General features: G+C 33.6%; 1 long non-coding RNA gene across 1 annotated transcript; it reads left to right on the top strand.

Moving 5' to 3' along the window:
* Window positions 1-202: 202 nt before the first annotated feature.
* Window positions 203-5,991, top strand: LOC149072903 (uncharacterized). Its single transcript, XR_016194342.1, has 2 exons — window positions 203-315; window positions 5,382-5,991. It is a non-coding gene; the product is annotated as an uncharacterized LOC149072903 (long non-coding RNA).
* Window positions 5,992-7,677: the final 1,686 nt, after the last annotated feature.

The following is a 7,677-nucleotide window of genomic DNA, read 5'->3' as shown; positions in this document are numbered from 1 at the left end:
TGTAACGCGTTGATTGGCAGAATCGTAAAAGAACGCCGGCTATTGGCTCCTCCTTCCGGGACCGGCATTTTTATTCCTTTGCTTCAGTTGTATTACACATACGTATTATTTTATTTGTTTGTTTATTTCATTTTTGCACTCGGCGGGAAAAACTCTGGCGTATATAAACCGGCGTTTGCCGCAATTCCGACGTATTCTTGTGCACGTTATCGTAGGCGTACGAACACGTTGTTTCACTCATTCTTTATTCGGTGCCTTTTTTTTGTTATTCATTAACAAGTATAATGGCTGATGTTGAAAAATCTCCATGCTGCGGTAAGCTTCATTTTATTCATTATTATTAATATTTAATTTAACGATTACATTTTTGCTATTATTACTCTCAAATTATTTTAGTTTCGTTTAGTGATGGGAGGTAAGTAATATTTATGGTTTTTTCCCTTGTACGCAGCAATGAAGGAAGCTACTTATTAATATTATACTTGATAATTTTTTTGTCTCTCGTGACAATGATTCAAAAGCTGCTCCATTTTTCTTTACTCTGTCCAGGATTTCCTGTCCTGAAATGAGAACATGAGATTGTTATTATTATATTGTTTTTTTTTTCTTTAGTACCATCCCTCCACATCATAATAACAGTGGTTTCCCGCCATTCTTTTTTTTTCTTTCTTTATTATTTTTTTTTATCTGGTTTATCCTTCCATCAACAACTGAACTCGTGAGTTTTCCCAGAAGAGCGTGGGAAGATAAAGGAATGACTCATTCGCTTGCTGTTATAAAAGTAATAGAGAACAGAGGGTCGCGTATTTTCTTTCGTGCCATGCTGGAATGCGGGATCAATAGTAGTGTAGAGGCGGAACATTCCATGAATAGTTTTTATTTTCTTTTTGTTTTTTACTTTCCATTCTTTCATTTTGATTCGCTCTGATAATAATACGTGGAATAAAATAATGATAATAAAAGCTGCAATCTAGTTACAAGACGCAAACTTTACAAATTTGAAGCCCTGATATAGAGTTTATTTGAAGGAATTTATTTACTCCTTTTTTGTTTCGAAAGAAAGTTCGTCCTCACTATTATTTTCCATTTATAATCTTATTACTCAAAGTTTACAAACGTTACGTGAGCATTCGAAGAGAAGAAATCACCCAAAATGATTAATATTTACACCAAAATAACTTCGTAGAATATTATTTTTTTGAAGAGAGAGACACCTATCCTTAAAATGAAAATTATCGTATAATGGGAGTGTACATATCTATATGTAACCTTTCTAAAAGGTTTTTAAAAACACGTTTGAACATTAAGAACATTTTAACTATCTTATCAAATTAAATCTTTACATCAAACGCACGTTGATTCATAAACTTATTGAGAAAATAAAATTTTTGATTCAACGTGCGTTTGATGTAAAGATTCAATTTTAGAAGATAATTAAAGTGTTTTTAATTGTATCAAACGTGCTTTTAAGAACCTGTTGAAGAGCGTGCAGAGTATTTATATATAAAGAAGTCAGTTTTCGTCGAGAACATAAGTTATTTGTTGTGCGATTTATTTTTATTGATTTTTAATAAGAATAAAATGTGTTAATAGTTTAATTTTCGTTAATTTTAGACTATACAATAGCATTACTGAAATGTTAAAATTGTAGGAAATGGTGTCTGTAGAATTTTAGTGAAAACAATGTATTCACATTATAGTTTATTTCAAGGAATCTGTAATTTGACGTGTTTCGAATGCAATCCACTGACATTTTCATTAAAATTTTTGCATCTGAAAGTGAATGAATTATGTCAAGAACAGTCTCCTGCATTTGCAAACTTCTTCTATTTGTTTAGAACAGTGATTCCCAACATGGGCGTTAACGCCTCCTTTGGAGCGATAGAATGTTCTGGGGGGCTGTAGAAGATACGAGTAGCTTCATAGGATTCTATAGGTTAAATTGCGTTGGGGGGGGGGGGGAATGGGACAAAAAGGTTGGGAACTATGGTTTAGACGGATATTTAATTTTAAGTTGATTTCTTTTCATCTCTATTCCATCGCTGTTACCTTCTTCTCAAATAACCATCCCGAATCACATTAATCCATTTAAGAATTGATTGATTTGTTCAAATTTTCACATATAGACTTTTTTTTCCTCTTCAAAAGGTACTTTTTCATTCACCTCGTTAGGCAATTTGCCTGTTGTGACTTTAAAGCAGGGTTGTATAACCTTTTGAGCCTGCAGACCAGATATGCAAGGTGACTGCCGCTCATGCACCACAAACCGGCGCACTTATCGTATTATGTGCATTGAAGTTTTCAGAAACCCCCTTTGTGGATCGCATTGTGGGCACCGTTGCCTTATAGTTTATATTTTTATTTTCGTTTCCGGACCAATACTTGACAAGAGTTCAATAAAATAACCATTTTCTATAATCAATCGTCAATAAACTGTTTACTGCAATGCCGAAACTTTTTTTGGCAACCGTTTTTCATTGCTTTTTCTGCTGGAATTGAAATTTTATCAGATAAAATTGGGCATTTTCTAAGAGTCAATGGGAAATGAGAAAAATTGATGTACTCCAGAAAGGTTTTCACAAGCATGTAAGTATGAAAGGGTTTAAGAAATGGCATGGACAATTTAGGTCTAAGTGAGACTGGGAGGGGGGGATTCTATTCCATGTGTTACTTACATATTTTTGTGTTTTGTGAAAAGTACCAGTAGTGATTTCATTATATAGAGACATAAATTTCTAAGTAAATTGACGAAATGTGAGCGCTCCTGTAGAAATTTCGTTGTATAGAAAAGTTCGTTAAATTGAAATTCACTATATGGAAACTCACTCCAGAAACATACAGAGAGAGAGAGATCAGATCTTTTAACTAGGATGCGTTAAATTAAATAACTTTTTATACTCTCCCGAAAAAAAAAGAATTGACATTCGTGACATTATTTTTAATAAGTTAGCATCAGCAGCTCATTATAGATAATATTTCGTGCCTTTTTAAAAAACTCATTAAATTAGAATTGTGAAAATGGCATTTTAATAATGATCGAAAAGTTTTTTTTTTTTTTGTTTAAAGCTCCCCACTTTCTCGATAATGCCCAATAAATACATTAATAAATGTTTAAAACTTCACGTTTTTATCGTTAAAGATGCCTTTTTGTAAAGAAGTCAGTTCATAGGTCAACTCGCAATAATGATTATAAGCATTTATGAATCAGCATGATCACACACTGAATATCACGCTTGTCTTTATTTTTACTGAGTAACGTTACTCAAGGAAGTCGTTACTTAAATTTATTCGGGGCACGTTTTCATTGATCCTAGTTTTGTTGTTTCTCGTTTTGTTTTTATCTCTTTAAACTTTTTTTCATACCGGAGACGTTATTACTTGATGATTATTTGATTGCCCGAAGGCGCTTGAAAAGAGCGAACTTGAAAATGCAGCACGCGTCATGCCATCTTGAGGAGAAACAGGCCTTATAGCTACTGATCAGTTTTGTTACTCATGTATTTTTGAATATACTGTAGTAAAAAACGCGGTTTTATGCGTTGCTCGAGTAGAAGCCATTATAAGCATCATCAGTTTTAGAAATGATCCTCAAAATCAAATTTCTTCTAATTCATTGTTATTCTCAATTACTTTTATACCATTGGAATTGTTGTGCCCCTCAATTATTTTTTTATTTTTTCTATTGTATTTTCGTATGTGTATCATAGGCGGATACAGACATGAAAGGCTGGGGTGATATTGGCATATGATGATGCCAATTCATATATATGCATATACAGTAGATAATTCGGTTCCGTCATTGACGCTGACGGCATTGCCCCCCCCCCCTCCGTATCTCCGCCCATGATGTGTATATGTCGAAAAATTTCGGTTGTCTTGTAAATATTTGTACTGGCTTAGGAGTGTAATTATCTTCTTGTCATCTACTTATTAATTGATAGGCACGATGTGCAAATCAATAATGTTTCATTTTCAGTTACTATTAATGGTACTATACGATACAAGCCAAAGAGAAAGTAAAACAAAAAGTATATTGTAATCGATCGATTGTGTCGAGTCGATTTGTGATTTTATTCGTGTTTCTCCGTGAATAACGCCGAACAGAGTTGGTTTAATACCACGGATTCCTGCTGAGAAAGTGATTGCGAGCTTCCATCTCCATCAGCTGTGAACAATGGATTTCTCACGCTTTGAAACTAATCGATTCCTACATATATGTAGAACATTTCCATAATGCTTTCGAGGTTTTTCCGATAGGACAAAATCAAAAATCTTTGATATTAAGGCTATAAGTATCATTTTAAGCAAAAAAAGTGGAAAATATAACATTTCGAATACTTAAATCTCTCAGAAATATATTTAAATTAGTTGCGCCCATATTTAAGCTATTTCTTTTTCGATTTTCCAGTTGTTAATATTAATTTTGGTAGTAACGTAAGTCTACATAGAGTTCTATGTATTAAAATTAATCTAAGGCAGACAATATATTACCAACTTTTCCTTAGATTCATTTATTAAATATGTTATCTGGTTGATTGAATAATTTGAAAATATTCCCTCTCGCACGTATTTTCTTAAAATTTATTCCATGAAATTAATTTTGATTTGTGAGACTGTACAATAGCCATAATGTTTTTATAAAATCATCAGGGAATACGATTCGTTTGGATGATACAGTCGCCCTGCCTATAGCGATCTTATTTCATCGAGAAAGATGTGGGGCATTAAGATCAATGCAAGACATCACTAAGCATCGCCTAAATAATCATCAATAGCTGGCTAAATCTGTCAAATAAGCGAATTATAGAAAAATTGCTAGCCAGTGGGAAGGAAATATGCTAAATTACATTCGAATTAAAACTTTTCATAGAAAAATCACGGAGCAAATCTGCGGTGAATTAAAATCTAATAAAAAAAGTTAAGTGTGTGTGTCTTTATGTAATACAAAGTTATGAAAATTATCGATACATTGGAATTCGTCGAAAAAGAACGCGATATCTTTATCGAAATGTCGGGATGGCCAGAAAATAAGAAAAATATGGAAAAGTCCCATAAAAGACGGATCATGTACGTAATCATTTTATCGATAAGCCATCATGAAAATGAAGTGCTATTCAGCAGGAATCATTTTAATGTACAGTATGCATATACCATTATCACATGATCCCCCAGCGACTGAAAAATTGATCATTTAGCAAATATTACCATGAAAAATTCATTTTTAAAAAATTTTAAACAATTACACACACTTAATCTATATTTCACCACGAAATAGTTATCATTTTATTAAAAAAAATTATGTAATGATATCAATACTTATGAAAAGAATAATGCAAAAAATATCGCCCTATATCAATACTTATATCATTTCTTTTCTATAGCTGATCCCAAGGATTGCTGCAAGGATGAGAAATGCTGCGATTCAGGTAAAGGCCAATGCCATGCCGAAGGCCAGACATGTAAGGGTGATTCCGCAACCAAATCCCCTGGTTGCAAATGCGGTGACTCCTGCAAATGTCCAGAAGGAAAATGTGGATGCTAGCACTTCAATCCGCAATCTGCAAGCTGAGCTATGCAGGACTGTACTATAGGGGGAAAAACAAGGTTTAATTTTCTTTTATTCACGGATGCTTTGCTTCACAAACGAAACCAGCATGAAGTGGTTGTTAAATCAAGCATATGAAAGATTATATTTGACGCAATAATACTGATATATATTTTGGTTTTCTTACGAAATAATTTTCTCTTTTGAAAAATTACAGCAATTTTCACATTTTATTTCACTAGATGAAGCACTCTACGTCAAAAATAGTCTACTTTATTGTTCACGCATAAAAATATTGCTTTGCTTGGAATTCATTTTTGAAAAATTATAATACATTATATCTATCCGAAAACTATGTCATGAGCTTGGAATATGACAAAAAATATGCTTGTAAGAATGATTTGGATTAAAGTCATTGTCGATGATTAAAAGATGGTTCTTAAGGATTTAAAGTTTATTTGGCTCAATTTCTTTTGTTGTCTCGCATTTATTCTAGTTTTACTTCATTGAAGTCTGAATTCATCCTTAATTTAAGTGTGGAGAATTATATACAAGGTGTATATAGCAGTGTTCACCAATTCACATCTAGATGCGTTTCACGCATCAAAATTCCCTTTTATTCCCCCAAATTTTGTTGAGGAGTGAAAATACTCCCTCAAATTTCAGGTAACTTTTTTAGTGTTATATTTATCAGTTTTTCATATAAAAAAATATTCTTCTTTTTACAAAAATACCCCTTGCAATTTTGGAGAGGAGTGAAATTACTCGTCCGAATTATTTTTTTCGGATAACACTGAAGGTAGTAAGAAAAGTGGCTAAAACACATTTCACTGGTAAACCGTTGATATCATAGTGGCGTGCTTCGAGTTAGAAAAAGTACCCAAACAACGTGTAGACCTCAGATACGTCATTCATATTGCAAGGGGTTTTGTATAGTTATTGAAATAAAAATGTTAACTTTTTATACGGACACCTGTCCTCAAAACCCACTTACAAAGTTGCTGCCCCGTCTTTCTCGGGGCCAACAAAAAAAAGTCCACGTTTCAATATTGCAATAGTGCGACATTTGCCGAGATATTTGAATTAAAAATTGGAGAAAAGTTGGGAAAAGTAGCAGATAACTATCAGAGTTTTGTACGCCTTAGGTGAGGCAAGACAACAACTTTCTAATTGAGTTTTTGAGCACAGGGTGTCTGTATAAAAAGTTATTTTTTTTTATATTCTAATAACTATGCAAACCCTTGCAATAGGAATGGCGTATCTCAGACCTACACGTTATTTGGATAGTTTTTCTAATTGGATATATGCTTTTAGGATCAACAGTTTGCCAGTAAAATTCGGTTTAGCCACTTTCCTTACTAACCTTTATATTCTTGAAATAACATCACAATCTGAAAATCTACTCTCATATAGAATAAATACCATAAAAGTAGTAAAATAACTAATACAGTAACACCGCTTTTAATGGTCACCCCTGTTTTAAGGCCAAATAATAATTTTCCCTTGTATATTAAAAGTATGCATTTCAAACCTCTGATTAACGGTTTTTCCTCAAAAAAGAAAGGTTTACTGTAAATAGTAAAAATATACTTAATGATATTTCAGTGAAGTGTTCCCTGCAATACTATAAAACACTGCTCCTCAACCCCCCCCCCCCTTTGTGGTATTAGGATATTCCAATAGGGCCACATGGATGAAAATCAAATAGAAGGGGAGCTATAACAGTTGGCTACAGGAAGTTATGAAGAAATAAAGCTTTCAAGAGAGAGAGAGTGAAATATGGTTGGAAAAATTGTTACTAATTTCAGAATTCTGCAAAACTGACCATAAAACCCAGGGCTATCTTAACGCATGTGGCTCATCTAGGCACAGTCTAAGAGGGCGTCATGTCCATATGGGGATTACATGGTGAAATCTGGTGCTATGCTTTTCGAGAGTAAGTATGTCTTTGTTGATATGTAAGCTGTTACTTCCAGCTTAGTACAGGCACCTGAGTATATTTTACCCGAGGACCCCTGTTGTTAAGATGATCGTGTATAGACTACCCACTAGGAAAGGGAAGTTCACTGAACTCCAGCCCAGAGGTTCGGCCCGCGGGGGGAGGGGGGGGGGTTCGTCTTAAAAAAGAAACA

Source organism: Pholcus phalangioides, unplaced genomic scaffold, assembly GCF_987345545.1.
Source record: "Pholcus phalangioides strain wild (caught in Gottingen) unplaced genomic scaffold, Ppha-v1.0 ptg000017l_1, whole genome shotgun sequence".
Taxonomy (NCBI): domain Eukaryota; kingdom Metazoa; phylum Arthropoda; class Arachnida; order Araneae; family Pholcidae; genus Pholcus; species Pholcus phalangioides.
Note: the sequence above shows the minus strand (reverse complement) of the source record. Positions and strands in the feature narration are given on the sequence as shown.